This window comes from Saccopteryx bilineata, chromosome 11 (assembly GCF_036850765.1).
Source record: "Saccopteryx bilineata isolate mSacBil1 chromosome 11, mSacBil1_pri_phased_curated, whole genome shotgun sequence".
Classification (NCBI taxonomy): Eukaryota; Metazoa; Chordata; class Mammalia; order Chiroptera; family Emballonuridae; genus Saccopteryx; species Saccopteryx bilineata.
In genome coordinates this window covers 44,949,401-44,962,840 of record NC_089500.1, presented here as the reverse complement: position 1 = coordinate 44,962,840, position 13,440 = coordinate 44,949,401, and positions in this window count along the sequence as shown.

The following is a 13,440-nucleotide window of genomic DNA, read 5'->3' as shown; positions in this document are numbered from 1 at the left end:
TGGGCTAGGCGTGCAGAAAGATTTTGTAAGTGTGATTTCTATACTTGTTATTAGCATAAAACCAAGATGGCCAATGGCATTGTGTTGTAAATGCAGAAGAGGAAGGAGACTTGGATTCTCTGACCTTCCCCCATACCTATGGGGAAATGAGTGAATAGCTAGCCAGGTGTAGGGAAAAAATAAATTAATTAAATCTTTTTTTATACTAATGGACCATTTACAGGCATTTGTTCCCATGAAAACTACCTCTCTCCTCCTGAAAGCATGTAGTTAATGTATGTATCTCTGGACAAAGGAATAGCAAATGAACACTAAAAATTATAGGAATGTCTTTTGGTATGTGAAATGACATTTTTGCCACTGTGTTGCCTTGTAGGTTTTAATGTGTAGAAACATTTTTTTTGTGAATCCGATAGACAGATGTTATAGACTTGCTAATGAATTGTGTCCCATCCCTGTATAGGAGAAAACAGAAGGTATAGACTTACACTTTGATGTCAGGTTATTTCCCCGCCCATATATAATTAACGGTATATAACCAATCCCTAGAATATTAATGAGACACACGATTTGGGACTTTGGAACTGCCCATGAAAGATATATGCGGCCGGCATATCTAATAAATTTTCTCCTTTAATAAAACTTTTCAAAAACTTATTTGAACTACATGCCTCTACAAAAACCTGCAGAATTGTGAATTGGCTACTTTATAACAAAAGTATGTGAGAGAGGCCAGGGTGCCAGAAACTCCCAGCTTCCCCCACTCTCCAAAATAACATTCTTTTCTGTCACTGGCCCAATCTTAGCCAAAGAAATACAGTGTGATAGAGGAGTCTGCTGCAGTCACTTACTGGTGACAGAGCCGGAAGCAGGGGAAGAAACCACTTCCTGCGAGGTGATGTGTTGTAAAGTAGCTAAATCCACAAATCCACTGGTGTTCGTATGGGCACGTAGTACAAATAAGTTTTTGAAAAGTTTTATTAAAGGAGAAAATTTAGTAAATATGCTGGCCGCATATGGCTGACACAGGGCAACAGACCCAAATTGTGCAGCCCCCAAAAACAGTTCAGGAGCTGTTTATAAACTCCTAATTATACATGGGAGGGGAGAAAATCTGACATCACGGCATAAGTTTATACCTTTTGTTTAGAGATGCATACATTAACTACATGCTTTCAGGAGGGGAGGGGTAGTTTCCATAGGGACAAATGCCTGTAAATGGTTCATCAGTATAAGAAAAGATTTAATATAATTTTTTCTCCCTACACCTGGCTAGCTAGCTATTCACCCATTCCCCCATAGGTATGGGGGAAGGTCAGGGAATTCAAGTCTCTTTCCTCTTCTGCACTTACAACATAAAGCCATTGGCCATCTTAGTTTTGATGCTAATCACACAAGCATAGAAATCACACTTAAAAAATCTTTCTGGCCTGACCAGGCAGTGGCTCAGTGGATAGAACGTCAGACTGGGATATGGAAGACCCAGGTTTGAGACCCTGAGGTCACCAGCTTGAGTGCAGGCTCATCTGGTTTGAAAAAAAAAAAAAAAAAAAAAGCTCAACAGCTTGAGTCTAAGGTCGCTGGCTCAAGCAAGGGGTTACTCGGTCTGCTGAAGGCCCGCAGTCAAGGCACATATAATAAAGCAATCAATGAACAACTAAGGTGTTACAATACGCAACGAAAAACTGAAGATTGATGCTTCTCATCTCTCCGTTCCTGTTCCTGTCTGTCCCTGTCTATCCCTCTCTCTCTGATTCTCTCTCTCTGTCTCTATAAAAAAAAAATCTTTCTGCATGCCTAGCCCAAATTAATAAAATGTTCTTTAAATTTTCTAAAATATTAATATTAATTCTGTAGCTTTTGGCACTTTACAACAGATGCGCTATCCATGCTTTTCCCTTTTTTGTTCCCCACTGGACAAGCTTTCTTCCCCATGTCTTTCCTGCTGTGCTTTATCTAAGGCCACAAAGATTTACCAATGGACTCCAACAGTACCCTTCCCCTCAGCGACTTTAATTCCCCCAATTTGGAGAAAGAATCTGATCTTCTCCATTGCCTTTTCAGCCAGGATACAAAGCACAAGCCACTAGCCAGACAGTGGTATGGTCATCCTTCTTCATCCAAAATACTGTATAGCCAGGTGCGGTGGCCCAGAGTCAAAGGATGAAAAGTATGTCCTCTATCCTGCGGCCACAGAGCGAATGTGACTGGGTAACAGCAGTTAACTTGTCTGTCCTACTGTCCTTTTACTTTTCACGTTGAGTCACTTTCTTTCACTCGTCTCTCTTTTAAACACCCCAGAGACTGTTTTCAGCCTAATTTGAGGATTCATCTTTTAAATGAATGAGTTGTTTCAGCCCATTTTCATTTAGATTTACTAGTAGCAATATTTAACTATGGTATGATACTAATAAGATTGTAAAGTCACTAGCCATGGCCACCATCACAGCCGCCTGGCCCATGCAGGTTCTCATTGGATTCGGACAGTCAGTGAAGAAGCAATGGAGCCAAGAACTGGTGGGCCATTAGCTTTAATCCTGGCTTGTACCCGGCAGGCAAGTAAAAACACACACTGGGCTCCAAAACCCACTTATTCAGTGCTCACAAAGCTACTGACTTATCTGAGTTTCCTAGAATCAAAAGTTTCTAGCTCACCAGACTTATTCACCTCTGTTCCTCATCTCCTTCTCTCTGCACAAACTCTGCACAAACTGGCTTCTCCTTCAGCATTCCTCTATCTTGGCTGCTTCTCCTCGCCTCCACATGGCCTTACTCTGCTCCTCCTAGAACGTAATCACTCTTGCCCCCAAACAACGTGATCTCTCTTCCTTTTAAAACCTTTTGGCACAAAAGCTCTTCCCCAACACACATTAATATAATCACGCCCATCCCAAGCAAGAAGGGCAAATAATATTATCACCTGGACAACGGGCTTCCACGTGGGCAGTGCCACCTTTAACAAAGTGGGCATAATATATTTTATCTGCCCAACAAATATCAAATGCACGTTTGATTTATTTACGTTACAATTACTTATTGAGCACTATGTATATAAGCAATATTCTGAAAGCTAGGAGAAACAGGGTAATACATAAATTGCAGTCCTTGCTCTCAAGTAGCTCAATATTTGTGCAGACAGATAAGAAATGTAGGTGAATTCAGTGGGAAACAAACAGCATGTGCTGAGATTCAAATAATTGGAAAAAATAAAATATTTTAGTAGAGGAGTATAATTGTAATTCAGAAAGGTGTCTCTGTTAAGATACTTAGGTAGCCTTGACAATAAGGGTAATTTATTAACAAACTCAAAATTTTACTAGTAGTAGGTTGCAAGTAAAACTTGACCAGCAGCTCTGTGGTGTTCCCAAGTAACAGTCTGGCTTTTCTCCTCAGTTTTCTTCGTGTGGCAAATGTTTTCCAAGGCTTGTTAACCTTATGGTTATAAAATGGATCAATAACCACAATTAAAGGGTGAGTGAGAGAAAGAAGGAAGGAGAAATGGATGAATTCATTTTTTACTCCAAACACCAACTTAAAGTCTTGGATTTCCTTCTAATTGAACCAACCACCTACATCCTTTCCTGATCCTTGGACAATCTTTCTGGCTAGAAGAATTCTATGTATTGAGTAGACTTAGGTCTTGATTTGTTAGTGTAGGCTAATAGCTAGGTATTAGTAGGGAAAAAGAGCAAAGGGAGTTGGACATTATATTTATTAAAACTTGGAAAGCCTGCTTCATTAAGAAACTGCAACATCGCATTTAGCATAAATTGCTAGATGGCTAAAACTATTCATAGACCCCATGGCACATCTCAGGAATGCATTTGTGCTCAGAGTTCATTATGCCTCAGCCCTCAGGACTCAAGTTTAGAAGGAGTCTCCCAGCTCCCAGGGCACAGCCAGTCCCAGTTCTGGGGAGGGTGGGTGGGGAGAGATGTTTCTATGCTTGTACTTTAGGTCATATGCAGTAGAAGCCAGAATGGTGACCACAGGGGCTTGTCAGTCTAGCTTAGAAAAAGGATCTGATGGAGTAGCAGGAGGAATCAATGCAAGCCCGTGAAATTGTAAAGAAACTGATTAGTTAGCTTAATGGAAGCTAGTCCTTCCCAGCCCAAAAATAGAAACAGGAACTTAACAGAGATCCAGCCCCTTTTGCCATTTTTTGTCCTTCTTTCTGCCTTCCTGCTGAGAGAAATGCACTAGCTCCGTTTGCAGCCATGCTGCTTGGACTGACAGCCAGACGATGTCCCAAGTACAGGTCTTGAGCAGCACCTGGACTGGACTAAGCTTTGATATGGACTAAACCATGGTGCAGAATATCTAGACTTTGATCCTTATATTGGGCTTATTGAAGACTAGACTGAACTTTTTCCTTGGCTAGACAGAGGGAGATAAGATATTGGAAACCTGTAAACAGCCTTCTATTTCAACTTAAAATACATCTTTCTGCAAAGGCCCAAGTTTCTCCAAGTGCACTTTTATAAAATGCTTTTTATATGACACTATGCACACACCCTATCAGAACTGATATAAAATTCACATGACCCATTATTCATGAACCAATCTCAACTCTAAAGGGATCATGGCATTAGATAATAAGAGTCCAATTTTAGAAGAGGTGAACTGGCTTAATTTCACTCAAAACATGTGGTTTCCAGATAAATAAGGGTAGTGTGGAAAGAATATGAGGCAGTGACCAAGTATGGCCACTACAGTCCACTCCATTCTGCCATACAAAATCTCATTTTGATATAAGAAGTGGCATTTGAGGTGACTACTGAAGAACAAGAAATAAATACACACCAATTCATTCTTTTCTTGATGGAATAAGAGGGCACTTCAAAATCTTTTAGCGAGTTAACGTCACCATTATACTTAATTTGATGTAGGGAAGACACAATGAAATGAAAGTTTTTCAAGTACCCCAGAGAATCTTCAGTTTCAGGCAGAGAAAGCTGATTCTAGAGGTAGAGCTGTTTTGGTTCTTACATCTTTTCAAAATCTTCCTTTCCTCTTCCCACTTCCCCAAGTAAGATCCCCAAATCAAGGTCTTCAAAACTGAAACCTGATCAGTTAAAGTGGGTGCTTAATGCACTACGAAGCATTTTATTCTGGATATAGAAACTGATCCATGTGTGCCCATGTTTGTGAAGAGGCTTAACTCTCCTCATGGCGTGTGCCTGAAAAGGTATTTTATGTTTTCCAGAGGCCTCTGAACTAACACTTTCTCCCAACTCCTGTTACTCATGCTGGCTATCTGAGCTTCAAAACTACCCTACAACCATTTCTCAACATTCAAATTTGATCCTGACTTCCCTGTTTCCACTTCCCACACTGAATCTATTTTTTCCCCACTATGTGTTATAAAACTGTCCTTCAGTGATATAAACTCTCCTCGTAAAGTTCTGTAATTATAATTGACTTCAGGGATGAGGGGGGAGGCAGGCCCCATGTGCATGGACTGATTCCTGGACTACGACCAGAGCGGGCATCGGCTCCTTTGTTGGATGGACTTACGGATTTTGGACAATGTGAAAAACCTTGATGGCGGGGCAGGGGGGGAAGGGGGGGAGCAGGACTGATGGAGGCCCCCTCTACCAGGAAGCTTTTCATCCAGTTGGAGAGAAGCTCCGAGGACATTTTGCACTTTGGGCAAAGTGCTCAGAGAGACCCTGATGGGCGAGGGCAGCTCCGGTGAAGGGCATCTTTGTAATTATTGAAATTGTATGATTTGTGCTGTTGCTGTAATTTGTGCAATGTGCCTTATTTCCTTGCACAGGAATGCTTGTGGTGTGAATTTTGGATTGCAAAGTGAGCAAAAGGTGTGGAATGTTGGGCAAATACATTTGTAAAATCTGTATTTTCTGGTTTGCTCACTTTTGTTAAAGATGGTCGCTGCCCACATGGTGCAGCTAATTACCTTCCTGCTTGGGAAGGTGCTTGGTTATGCTAATGTGTGCTGGAGGAGGGCTTTCCCACCAAAAAGTTTTAAAAGGAAAAGCTAGGAGGTCATTTTGGCAGAGAAGAGATCACGTTGTTGCAGGGAAGAGAGGCCATGTGGTGGTGGCCGTGACTACTCGCTTTACAACATTCTTAACCCATCATTATTATTTCATTATTTTCCTTCAATGTTTAGAAAACCTAATACCACCTTTTAACCTTTCTAAATTTTCTTTTTTCTTTTCAATATCTACCTCTCTTCCACCTCAAGAAACACCGATACTTCTTTGTTAGTTTCGGGATTTTAGAATCTGGCTCGTGTTTATTCTAGGTATTTAAAACTGGAGTCATCATCAACAGTTCCAAACTCTGCTGAATGCTCACAGTATATAAAGAATTTATAATTCTTTGCTTTTTTTTCAGATCCTTTATGGCTCTCCAACAACATGACCAATCTTTGTAGATGGCATTCTCACAGGGGTCAGATTCACCAAGATTTCAGTCTTGATTCTATTGTCACTGTACCTACTCTTTCCCTCCACCCAAAGCTTAGTCATTTGATTCCTTCCACTTCATCCAGTCCAGTTGACCCTTCTTGCTACAACCTTCTAAGTCCCAGCTCACTTCTCCTGCCCTACAAGGATAAAGCTTTTGGCCGGTCCTTCAAGACTTTCTTTCCATGTTTTCAATTTTCAGTTTCCTTTACTGTTCTCCAGTCCAAATTATACATTCTAGTCAAACTGGTTTAATTACTACCCCATGGACACATCAGTGATCATTATTACCTTGTAATCTTGTTCACTCTCTTTCTGTTGGAAGAAGGATTATTCATTTTCTAAGCTGCAATCTTCATTCTTTTTCATCTCTGGCACACAAAAGCTAAATTTCTAGAATTCTGCAGCACACCAAAGAATGTATTTTATTTTTTGCCAATCTGACAAAAAAATATAAGTATAATTTTGATTCACTACACTGGACGGCTATTGTTCTGTATTGTCATATTTTTTATTTGACAACCTAAGAGAAAAGAGGTCAATGCCTCTGACTAAATAGTCAGGTAGTGCATGTTTTAAAAATTCTTGCAGCATACCTGTTGAAAATCACTGCTCAAAGAAATCATTCAATTTTTATCTACAGAAGAGTTTCCCTGCTTATTCAATCAGAATGATTCTCTTTCTTCTGGACTGTATGGCACTTTTCTTGACCACTATACTGATACTTTATCATAAATATTATGATTATTTAATTTGTCATATGTATGTATGGGCTCTTATTCTTAAGTATATAAGATCCTTAAGGGCAGAGTCTATGGTTTTTATATTTATTTGTATCCTCTACACATAAGAAGAACATAAATAAAAATTATCAGTCTCTGGGGTATACCGATGACAACCTGTAATTTAAATGAAGTTGAATGCTCATCATCTTTAAAGTATTTGCCCAGAGGGGCAGTTTTAGCTGTCCTAAATGTAGTTAAGAAGGCCAGAGGCCTTAGCTTTGATTAATAGCTTATTCTAATTAAGCAGAATTCTTATTCTAACTAAATTCATGGAATATGGCCATGCTATCATTTTATACAAATCTTAAAATTATTGCCCTGAGCTGTTAAAGGAACATTAAGTGCACAGAATTTAAAAAACAAAACAACCAACTAATCCAAGCAAGTAAACAAACAAAATATTTTTAAAATGAGTTTAGAACTGAATGCAAATTCTGTATTCCTTTCATACTAGCTTTACAACTATTTACCATAAATCTAAAACTATTCTAAAATTTAAAAGTTTATTTTAAAAAATGGTTTTCGGAAAAAAAAAAGGTAGAAGAGTGTGTAGATGTCATTTGTTTTTCTTTCTATTTTTCTGTTTCAGATCCTCTTTTTACTATGAAGCCATTGGCTAGAAACATAAAATCCTATTCAACATATAAACTACGTTATAAAATGTTTTTTCTATTTCTTTTTATACTCTCTTGCATGACTTGTTGAGAGTTTAGAAGATAAAAATAAATAAAGTCACTCTAATCTTCATACTACATAAAGAAAAGACCTAAGTGCATTGACATAATGCATTAGCCTTCATATATAACTATAAGGCTGACATACTGTCAATACCACTGAGCTTAGAGCTGAGCAGTGGTGACATATGGATGCTGAACTATCTACAAAGACCCAGAGAATATGTTCAGGGGAAGATGGGCCTAAACTTGGTTGGGAGGGTCTAGGTTAAGCAAATTCTGATAAACTTTGAAGACAGTCAACAAAGTTTCAAGGAAAACTAAGCACAAGGTATAAAATTGTCCCTGCCTTTGGTCAGTCTGTTCACCAGGAACCAAGCTAGGACAATCTTTGCTAGCTAGGTCCAATAGCCTAATAGTGTTCCACTAGTGTACTTTGTATTCCACTGAAGTCAAAAGTAATATCGTTTATGTACCCTAAGGTGTCTACAGAAAACCTTCTTAAAATTAAAGTAAGAAAATATTAGAATTTGTGCTTACATGGATTTTTATCTATAAAGAAATCCATTAAGCCCTGGCCGGTTGGCTCAGCAGTAGAGCTTTGGCCTAGCGTGCGGAGGACCCGGGTTCGATTCCCGGCCAGGGCACACAGGAGAAGCGCCCATTTGCTTCTCCACCCCTCCGTGGCGCTTTCCTCTCTGTCTCTCTCTTCCCCTCCCGCAGCCAAGGCTCCATTGGAGCAAAAATGGCCCGGGCGCTGGGGATGGCTCTGTGGCCTCTGCCTCAGGCGCTAGAGTGGCTCTGGTCGCAACATGGTGACGCCCAGGATGGGCAGAGCATCGCCCCCTGGTGGGCAGAGCTTCGCCCCTGGTGGGCGTGCCGGGTGGATCCCGGTCGGGCGCATGCGGGAGTCTGTCTGACTGTCTCTCCCTGTTTCCAGCTTCAGAAAAATGAAAAAAAAAAAGAAAAAAGAAATCCATTAAAATTTACTGCTATTTGGCCCTGGCCGGTTGGCTCAGCGGTAGAGTGTCGGCCTGGCATGCGGGGACCCAGGTTCGATTCCCGGCCAGGGCACATAGGAGAGGCGCCCATTTGCTTCTCCACTCCCCCCCCTCCTTCCTCTCTGTCTCTCTCTTCCCCTCCTGCACCCAGGGCTCCATTGGAGCAAAGATGGCCCGGGCGCTGGGGATGGCTCCTTGGCCTCTGCCCCAGGCGCTAGAGTGGCTCTGGTCGCGGCAGAGCGACGCCCCGAAGGGACAGAGCATCGCCCCCTGGTGGGCAGAGCGTTGCCCCTAGTGGGCGTGCCGGGTGGATCCCATTCGGGCGCATGCGGGAGTCTGTCTGACTGTCTCTCCCAGTTTCCAGCTTCAGAAAAATACAAAAAAAAAAAATTTACTGCTATTTAATACAGTGGTTCTCAAACTTTTTGAAGTTGGGGTGCATTTAAAATCCTACAAATAATTGTAGATGCTCTATATACAAATTTGAGAAATATGTTATAATAATTAAGTCAAATATTAAAGAAAAAATATAAAGTCCAAGCATGCTTTTATGGTAATTAAACAAAAAAAATATGACAAAATTAAATTTATTCTGACATTAAAAAACATTTTTATGTTACATTTTTTGAGTTATGCTTTTTAGAATTTGTAAAAAAGAGGGATTAAAAAATAAAAAAACGACAAAACAGTTATCTTTTTATATGTGTGTGTGTGTGTGTGTGCGCGTGTGTATATATATATATGGATACACTCTTAGTAAGATTTAATAAGTTGGTCCCGGCATGAATGTGTTAAGTTTTTTCATTTTTGTGCTTATAAGAAACATGAGCCTGATGTGTCCTAGTGATTTCTTCAATGTTTGGGCATATATTTGAAAGGCAAATTCTCATTTCCTCGTCAATACATTGAAGAATTCCTCTCTTTTTACTCTTAATTGTGTTGAGTGCAATAAACCCCCACCATACATATCATCTTAACTTTACACCACACAAAGGATAGAAGAAACTTGCCTCCAGTCTTTAGGGGAACATGGGGGTTAGTGTAAACAATCCAGCACCACAGCTTAACAGCCTTTTGCAACCTAATCAGGCAAGTGAGGTGGGGGGTTGGGCAGACTGTCAGTTTACAGCCAATTCCCCACACCTCTGTTCCCTAAAAATCTAAACTCCAAAAACTCTGTTGGTTTTTTGGTCCCCAACAGGCACATATTTCTCTGAAATAGCATAGGGTGCACCCGGAAATCTTCTAGGGCATACCAGTGCATCCTGGCACACACTTTGAGAACCACTGATTTAATATATAGGTTAACCTTGCCATCCACACCAAAACTATTTGTTAAATATCTTTTTGGTAGAAGAGAACATTGTTTTCTCACACTTAGCTTTTATTAGAAGGGATTGTTCTTGTCAAACCCTTGGTCTCTCTAACCTTCTAACCCAATGCTGTCAGTCTAATCCAGTCTAGCAATGCATAGACTGGGTATGTCTGCTAATTCTGGGACCTCATTAGCAGGTCCATTTTGCTCTCACATTAAACTGCATTCTCTAAACCAGCAGTTCTCAACCTGTGGGTTGCGACCCCGGCGGGGGTTGAACGACCAAAACACAAGGGTCGCCTAAAGCCATCGGAAAATACAGTGTTCCTTCGTTGAAGAGTCCTCTTAGTTTAGTCCAAATCTGGTTTTTCCAGATGATGGTTCTTAAAATTAGATTGTAATACACTTTGGTTCTGGGAGGTGGAAGTTGGTACGTCTGCCTACTCCATAGCCATCTTGTCTTCTGTAATTTTTTATTATATTAAAAATAAAAAAAGTAAGCCAGACTGGTTGCCATGGAAAAGATTATAATGTCACAGTGGATGATGACTTATCACCATCTACAAGAAGCAAGAGCAGATATGCTTGTAAGAAACAAAGATCTTGTTTTCATACAAATGTTCTCAAAACAAAATACAAAGAAAAATACCCAGAGCACATAATATAAAGAAAAAATTTGCTTCTAAATAGAATGTTTTACAAAGTTTTCCATAAAGACTCAGCTGCTCCTCAAAGCACACCCAGCCTGACCATGAATAGCAAACGTGAAATTACAATACAGTGGTACCTGGAGATACAAGTTTTATTTGTTCTGTAACCGAGCTTGTAAGTCAGTCAACTTGTATATCAAACAAATTTCTCCCATTAAAAACAACTGAAATAGATTTAATCCATTCCAGCAATGTGAAACATTCCCACGCCATCCTAAATTATGAAAAAGACATGTTTTTAATTAATAAAAACACATGTATACTTTACCAATGCATAACAAAATATATGAAATAAAAGAAAAAAGTGTTATTTAGTACTGTATTCTTACCTTGGAGACAGACGAGTGCAGCTAACGGAGGTGAATGGTGAAGGAGGAGGGAGGGAGGAAGGGATGCAGGCACTGTAGACACGTAAACTAAAACTGCACTTTCTTAACACTAAAGGTAAACTAAAACTGCATTTTCTTTACTTTAAACAAAACTAAAACTGCACTTTCTTTACTTAAAATGAAACCACAAAAACAATTGTAAAAAATACACTTTCTTAATTTTAAACTTAACCTAAGCTTAACATTACATATTTTTCATTTAATCATCACCTGTTTTTGCCTTTTTGGCTGCACTTTGGGCACTTTCACTTGGAGGACTTTTGAATGAAAATCTATCCAAAGAGGTTTCCTTTTGCCTGCCTTTTAAAATGTTATGTAAATGTGACAAGTGTCATTAAAAAGTGCTGAAGCATGACCAGTTGAAACATTTTCTGGGTGTTTCTTTTCAGTGAAACTTGAAAGCTTCTCCCACATTGCCAGCATGTCTTTAATTTCACTTGTAGAAATCACTTCCTCCAACTCTACCTCCTCCTCACTACTAATCTCACAGAAGCTCCCTATGTTGCATCATCTGTAGCTCCTTCAAATCCTCAGTTGAGAGTTCCTCCTCATGTTCCTCGATGAGCTCATTTACGTTACTGTCATCTAACTCCAGACCCATCAAATTTCCAAGGGACACAATCTCCTCCAATGCTCTACCTCGGTCTCGATCTCTGGTTCGAATCCTTCGAAGTCCCTGTCTGCAACAACATCAGGCCGTAACTTTTTCCATGCTGAGTTCAAGGTTCTTCTTGTAACCTCTTGCCATGCCAAGTCAATAATGCGTAAACATATCACGATGTTGTAGTGATCTTTCCAAATGTCTCAAAGGGTTAGATATGTATTCTCAGTCACCTCAAAGCAGCAACAGAACAAGTGCTTTGTGCAAAGTTTTTTAAAGTTGGCAATGACCTGCTGACCCATAGGTTGCAAGATTGAAGTTGTGTTGGGTGGGAGGTAGAGGACTTTCACAATTTGAACTCATCGAGAAGGTCACCTTCATGACCAGGTGAGTGGGCTGAAGCATTCTCAAGGATTAATAATGCTTTCATTGGGAGTTTATTTTCTTGAAGATATTTCTTCACTGCAGAACCAAAGACAAGATTTACCCATTCAATAAAAAAAAACTCTCGAAAAAAAAAAAAACAAAAACTGCTGCATAACCCATGCCTTAGCATTGGCATGCCACATAACCTGCAGTTTTCTTTAAGAATCTTCTGAGTCTTAAAGGCTCGAGGATTTTCAGAATGATACACTAGTGTTGAGAGTCGATCAACAGCTGCTGGTTGACATAGTCACAGCAAAGAAGATTAACAACTGCTGGTTGACACAGTCACAGCAAAGAAGAGGTGCAACGATACTTCCCCCTTTAACTTTTTGAATTAATTTTTTTTATTCTATTTTTTCTGGGTGTGTGTGCTATCATTTATGGCACAGGGATAATAGCACTGTGCTTTCCCTGCATATTCGTGCTAATTTCTCTGGAAATGAGACAGAATGAGTGAGTTCCACGGAAAAGCCTATAAACCCCCTTGCCTGGGCCCATAGACATAGGAGGCTCGCTATGATATCCCCTGAAAAGGGCTAAGTTTGAGGGAAAATTCCCTCCTATAAATCATATTAGGAAAAAATAGATTGTGACTTTCACTGGATTTGCACTTTTGATGGCATCCTTTTGTTTAAGGATGGTACAAATTGTAGATGTATTGCAGTCGTACAGCCTTGCCAATTCAATCACTCATACACCACGCTCATATTTTTCTATTATTTCTTACTTTACTTCTATCAACATCATTCTCTTCTTCTCACCACTGTCTTTTACACTCACTTTCTTCAGCCCCATGACAGCACGCAAAAAAAGTTAGTAAAAAAAATGCAAAAATGATGCAAGAACGAGTACAGTGCACAAGATTTGACTTGATTCTGAGGGTAACATGTGAGAAAGAATGAGATGCTGGTGTTGTGCTGCCGACACTGGACCCGTGCACCAATGCGCCAACTAGCGGCAGCTTTCCGAATCACGACTCATATCTTGGAATTTTGCTCAGATCTTGAACACAAATATGGACCAAGTCGCAGCTCGTATCTTTAAAAAAAAAAATTCATATGTTGGTCTGCTCGTATCTCAAGGTACCACTGTACTGACAAAATTA